The following is a 7,117-nucleotide window of genomic DNA, read 5'->3' on the forward strand; positions in this document are numbered from 1 at the left end:
TTGTACTTGAGATTAAAACAGAGAAACAGGCAGAATATTGCGTTTGGGAGTGGGGACTGTTTTATATGGGAAACCCTTTCCCTCTGTCCCTAGATAAAAGGATCAGGAATCTAACAATTAAATGTTGGGGGCCTTTTCTTCCAAAAAGAGTAAGTTGTGTTTCCACCTGCAGAACGAGATAAACTCATCTGCCTCTGCTTCCTGGGTGTTCAGAACTTTGGTCTGGTTCCCATCCACCTTCCAGTCTACTTCTGCTTCCTTTGCCCCTTGTTTTGAAGGTTACTGAGCAGTTGCTAGAGAGCCAGTCCTGTCCCTTCTGTTGACGGGTTGCCAGGATATAGCCAGGCAACAGAAGCTGGGGTTCCTTTTACACGGCAGCTATACCTACTAACTCCAAGTCCCACAGGGGAAATGTGAACCTTAGAGTTCCCAGCTCCTGCGCCATCCTCTGTGTGGCTCCTCACAGGGAGCTGGAACGCCACAGTAAAGGCCAAGCATCCAGAAGAGGACAAATCCAAGGTATGTCTGTGGGACTGTGTTCTCTCTTGTGTCATAGCTCCTCACTCTGAAGCTTAACTTTCAGTCAGCCTTCGGTTATTACCTAGATTTCCTCCACACCCTCCATACCTGGGGGCGGCAATTATGTCTCTGTGAGAGAAAAGAAATTCAATTAGAAATTAGTCTTAATGATTGTAACGATATTTTCCAAAATAACATTTTACTTCCTTGGATAGTGTCGACAACAAGGCATGAACCGTTACTTAAATGCTGTCATGGCTAAAAAGAGAATCAAATTTCACTGAAAGACACAACCTAAAGAATTTCCTTCCAAGTGAAATCTGTTTTAACCCTACCACTGTATTAAATTTATTGGCCAGTTTATCCACAAAAGAAGCGGTGTTAAAGGCTCCAGTTACTCAGTTGAATTAAAGGTTTAAAAAAGTCACCTGAGTGAAATACAACCAAACTTTAGCACTAAGTTTCAAATTCTTAAATAATTTAACAGACGATTGCCACATAGAAATCCTCTCAACCGAGGCAGGGGCATTTGCGTCACCCCGGAAACTGTTCTTTTGACTTCCGGTTTGCCTTCTCTCCACTGTGCTGGCTTCAGACACCAGAGACTGATATTGCCCCCCCCCCCCCCCATGAACTCAGGATGACTCCAGTCATGCAAAGAGTGCCCCTGTTTCTGCCTCCTGTGGATGTGGAGACACGTTTCTGGGCTGTTCCATGCTCCTTTGGGTGCCTCTGCTCAGCTCTTTGATGGGTGAGCATAACTCGGATTGTTGCACATTTGTTTAGCTGATCCATTCGTTGGTATTTGATTTCTTTCCAGTTTGGACCTGCTGTAACCAAGCAGCTGTAAACACTCCTACACAAGTCCCTTCTTTCTACCAATTTCATTCTTTAAGTCTTCCAGCTGTATTGAGATTCATCTGACAAAATATCCATGCATTTAGGGACTATCATGAGGGGTTCTCCTGAAGTATGTGGCAGGAACTGATTGTCAGAGTGAGCTAAATTGAAGTGCCCATTACTTCCCACGGTGGCCTTATGTGCTTTGTTCTTTGTCGGTGGAATGAATGCTTGTGATTCTCTAGCTTGATAAATAGCAGAAATATACTGTATCCTCATGTCTTCCATCATTGGGGTTTGTGTTTGGTCCCCAATAATTAAACTCAACAACTTGGACCCTTTAACCATTATCTTCCCTTCACACCCAGGCTCCAGCTGATGGCAACCACCATTTGAGTTCTACTCAAATGACTGATAAGTTTAAGGAAATAAAAATATTACATATCACTATTCATCAAGGAAATGCAAGTCAAATCTATCTCTAGTCAAAAGCCACCTCACATGAATTAGAATGGCATTTACCAAAAATTATTTTTTTAAAAAGAGGAACTGGCAAAGGTGGTGTGAAAGGAGGACTCTCAGGGGCACACTGCTAGTGAGAATGTAAATTCATACCACTAATATGGAAGAGCGTATGGATATTCCTGTGGAAATAAAAATAAATCTACCATATGAGCCAGAAATCTCATTTCTGCTATATGTATGTGCAAAGGAAATGAAATCAGTATGCTCTACCCCATTTGTAGTACAGCATCATTCAAGCACCAAGATAGGACATCTAAAAGTCCATCAACAGATGAGTGGAATAGAACATTGTTCAGTTTTGAAAAGAAAGAAATCCCCGTGTGTTGGTAGCAAGTTGAACACGGAGGTCACTGAGCTTAGAGGAATATGCCAGGTGCAGGGAGACAACTGCTGCCTGATCCCTTCCATGTGGACTCTCAAAATGTGCCCAAGCCTTCTGGTGCTTATGTGTTTATTTATCTTTGGTTCACACTTAGGAGTGAAACTGATAAGCACGGTAAGGAGAATATTTAACTTTTCTTGAGTATAATAATGCTATCTTAGCAGAGTAATAATTTGAATTTGTTATTGACAAATGAAGTGGGGCAGGCACTTCCTCACAGTTCTCTTTTTAATTGCCTATTCACACTATGACCCACTTAGAAGTTTTTCCTTACCTTTAATGAGCCATAAGCCACACACTAGACACCCCCTTTTGAGTAGCCACACTGATAAGCTGGACAGATAATGTCACCAAAGATGTCAGCGTGGTCATGCATCTTTGTGGTTGCATCAAACTGTGCTCATCTTTACATCACGGGAGGACCGATGAGTGCTCTGTTACCACGGAATAGCACTGCCTACTCTAGCATGTCACTTGTCACATATGTGCAGTAATTAAGCACATACTTTTTTGAATCTGACATTTTTCGCATCGTGTGTTTTGAGAGGACTCATGTTGTATCTTGGTAGGCTTTTTGTATTGCGAGTCAACCCTCTATGTAAGAAGACACCATGATTTTTATATTTTACCTGCTGAGGTGGAAATGTGTTTTCAGTTTTCATTAGTATGAGTAAGGCTCCCGTGGGCATTTATCTATATGTGAGCTTCTGTAGATATATAATTTTATATTTTATACAATGTGTAGCATATGCATATTGCTAAGTGCCAAACAGTTCTTCAGTGTGGTTGTAGCACTTCACATTCCTACCGGGAAGATTTCCCACATCCTTATTAACACTTGGATTGACAATCCTTTTAGCTTCAGGCATTGTAGTATGCATGTCTACAATCTCTGTGGGTTTTGTTTACATATTTTTCATTTAAAAGATTTTTTTATGGGCATAGAGGTTTTGTCTGCATGTATGTCTGCATACCATGTGACCAAAGAGGCCAGAAGAGGCTGTTGGATTCTGAGACTAGAGTCAGAAGCAGTTGTTAGCCATTGTGTGGGTACTAGGAATTGAACCTAAACCCTCTGCAAGAGTAGCCAGTGCTCTTAACCACTGAGACATCTCCCCAGCTATAGAAAAATGTTAGCCTTTTTTTCTGACGCCAAACAACCAGTAACATTGTATATTATTTCCCAAGTTCTATGAGTAGATAACTTTTGTCATTAGTAATATTAAAATTTGGATTGTCTTGTTTTATGTGTACACATACAGATATACACAGCAAATTCTTTATAGCTATAAATCTTAAGTACATTTTCCACTCTGTCACTTGTCTTTTAATTATCTTAATTTTGAAGATCAATGGCTTCTAATGCAGAAGTACTATTTATTATACTTTTATGTTTCCATCCTTTTTTGTTTTGTCTATGACATTTTTGCAAATATCAGTATCATTACTTTCTGAGGTACGCTGTTTGGTTCAATGCATAGTCTTTGCCTGGGGTCTTATTTGTCCTGCATTAATTATAGTTACATATCTCAGGCTAAATAGAATAGTAATCCCTTTATGAAGAGGAATTAACAAGATTTGTATGTTGAAGTATTCCTAAGACTTAAAAAAAAAACCCAAAACTCTTCACTAAAAGTCCTTTTCCATTCTCTTTTTTTTATTTAAATAATAATCTTGAGTTCTGTTGAAAATGTAATGCAAAACAAAGCTAATTTCTTTCAACATAAGCTGTGTTTTGTTAGCACCTACCATAGGTCTGGCAATTGGCCATGGGCTGTCAGTCCGACTGTAGAGAGCAAATAAGTCCCCAGTGCCTAGGAATTCATGTCCATATGAAGGAAATGGATACCACACGTGCAAAGCAAAAACCAAAACAAAACCACATGTTGTAAATGCAGTTCAGAAAACAAGCTGTGATGTCACTGAACAGAACTGTTGGCCGTGACTGCAGAACACGTATGTACGTGCGTACGTGCATGTGGGTATGTGCACACATGGCTGTGTGTTTCAATGAAAGTGACAGCAGTTACAAAAAGAGGATCAACCAGGAAATGACTCTCTGGGTTGATAATGTTTGCAGAGAGACACGAAGAGAGAAGTCCGAAAGCCAGTCAGAGAACTAGAGGAAGATTTTAGGCAAGAGGAAGGACACACAAGAAACCTCCACCCTGTCTACTGAGGGAAAAAAACAAGACTCTGGCTTGTTTAAGAAACTTGAGGTGGAATGAGTGTAACACTTACAGAGGAAGGGAAAAGGGAAGCAAGATAGGGACCTGGGAGAGAGTAATTCTAGATTACAGAGGACCTCAATGGTCAAGAGTTTGAGCTCTATTTTGAGGATGGTGGGGTATCTATAAGCATCTAGTCTGGGTCCTGGCACTGGCTTCTGGTTGTAATTTGCAGAGATAAATGTAGTTGCTGGGAAAATAAATGTCTTGGAGAGTCAAGGTCGAATGTAGTCCTTCTATGCCATGGTGAACACGGATGTGAATGATTAGGCAACCCGCCTGGCCGTGGTATTCTGTGCATAGGCAAGCATTCAAAAGGAATAGCTGAACATCCGAGGGTTAGATGTAGACACACCCTGTATGTGTTAATGCGGTATCACAAGGTATCCAACATCAGGTGGGTCAAAGGAGCACAGAAGTGAAGTCCTCTGAGAAAGGAGACACACCCAAACTCATAAGCAGGAAAAAAAAAATGGACCACACAAAAAGAGTTACTCTCTTTTCTGTGAATTTAGCAGAGGGATCCACGGGGAAGAAAAACTGCTGCTGGTTTTAATGTGTTGTTGCTTTTTGCCCTTCTTCTTGTGCTGGTCGCATTGGCATGAATCCCACATGCAAAGTGTGGTCAGATTGGGGCTCTAGATGGAGAGTTAGGGCAATGGAGAGCATCTTATCCCAAGTTTAAATACTTGTCAAAAGAGCAGCTTATGATATGAACAGCAACAACAAAAGAAGCAATCAGTCAAACAAACAAGAGAGCCAACAATCTGGAGACCGAAGAGATAAACAATTTGGAAAAACCCATACTTCAGGTTTCAGCCATTGCCAGCCTTGTCAGTACCACGTGACCCAAGTTACAACCCAGGTTTGATACGAAGCCATCCTGGATTAAATAATTGCTTAGCAAACATTGGGGTTATTATTAATACATTGCCTTACCAAAAAGCATATGGAAATGGGGGGGGGGGATACATGTGTGTGTGTTGTATGTTAGCGGCTGAGGAGGTCTGTACTCAGAAAGGGGCAATTAAAAGCAGAGAACAAAATGAAATGATAATAAATATGAGTAATAATCCTCTAGCTAGCTCATTACTGGCCATATATATTCATTAAAGCATATAAATATAATATAGTCAAAGTGCACTCATAAACAGGCAATAAAAAGTTAATATATTTGACTTGGTTCATGGCATTTTTCCCTCTCAAAAATACTAGGTGATTGTGCAATGGTACAATCAGATAAATCTTGGACTGCATTATCTGTTTATTTCCAAGCTAGCCATCTTATATATGAAACACATGACATCGAACAAACCAAGATTAAAACCACATTCCCCTCATCAGTCAGCCTTTCCTATGTAAAACACTACCTCAAATGGAATTCAATTATCCTAACTATTGGGGCATGAATGGGTGATAAGAAATTCCCAAATAAAGTTTTCTACAGAGTCTTCTGGGAGAAACTTATGGTAAACAGCAAGTGCTGTTTTCACTTAAAGTGACTTAAGAGGATACTAGCCATCCTTTGCCTAAACAACATAGGTGTTATTGTGATACACTCAAAATTCATCTCCTCTAATTAGACCAAATTAATTTTATTATTAATTTTGGATCCAGAACTTCACAGTTAAGTAAAAAAGAATCAAGATTTGCAGCCTAAAATTGTGCCATCCTTCACAGAGCATTTGCAGGGTAAACCTCCAAATTTGAGTCCCTTCTCAAATACTAACTCCATAATGGCTTGAGATGTTTTCCTAGACTCTGCAATTTCCCTCATGTGATATGGACTTGAAAGCTTCCAGAATTTGGGGCAAGAAAGATGCCTCAGTGCAAAAAGTACTTGCCACACTAGCAGGGGACTAGAGTTCACATCCCCAGAAACCATGTACGAAAGCAAAAACAGTAGGAGACGGTGGTAGCCATGGCAGTCCTAGCTCTCCAATGGTAAGGACACGGCACCCTGAGGTAAGTTGGCTAGCCTAGACTAGCTGAATCAGCAAGTCCCAGGCTCAGGAAATAAAATGGAGAGTGGTCAAGGAAGACACCCAATATTATCTAACACCCCCCCATGCATGTACATGTGTGTGCCCACACACATGCAAACCCACATACACGTATGCACTCCAACCATACACAGGATTAGAAACAAGGACCACAGAGCTGTGAACAAGGAAAGCAGAAGCAATGTACAACCTTTAAAAGAAAGCTAAAGTAGACAATGGGAGAGACAGTGATTGAATACACCTTGAGACCGTAAAGCCCACAGAGCACACGAGGGCCTGGTGAGCTGTGTGCCGTCTAGACATCAAGTGTCTGCCTTTATTGCTCACAACCCAACCTGGATCCTTTAACCATTACCTTCCCTTTACACCCAGGCTCCAGCTGCTGGTAACCACCATTCTACTCAAATGGCAGATAAGTTTAAGAAAATAATAATAAAAAAAAAAGTTAAACATCACTAATCGTCAAGGAAGTGTGAGTCAAAGCCACCTCATAGGAATTAGAATTATTTTTTAAAAAGAGGAACTAGGGGGCTGGTGAGATGGCTCAGTGGGTAAGAGCACCCGACTGCTCTTCCGAAGGTCCAGAGTTCAAATCCCAGCAACCACATGGTGGCTCACAA

The 7,117-nt window shown here is 40.8% G+C and overlaps 1 protein-coding gene across 2 annotated transcripts in view; it reads left to right on the forward strand.

Annotated features, from left to right (window-relative positions):
- The first annotated feature begins 367 nt into the window (after positions 1–367).
- Positions 368–7,117, forward strand: part of LOC110284751 (zinc finger protein 474) — a 48,746-nt gene continuing 41,996 nt past the window's right edge. For both annotated transcript variants that reach the window (XM_021150625.1, XM_021150626.1), the window contains exon 1: positions 368–519. The gene's annotated coding sequence lies outside the window, so the exon portion shown is untranslated. The remainder of the gene's footprint in view (positions 520–7,117) is intronic.

Source organism: Mus caroli, chromosome 18 (assembly GCF_900094665.2).
Source record: "Mus caroli chromosome 18, CAROLI_EIJ_v1.1, whole genome shotgun sequence".
Lineage (NCBI taxonomy): Eukaryota > Metazoa > Chordata > Mammalia > Rodentia > Muridae > Mus > Mus caroli.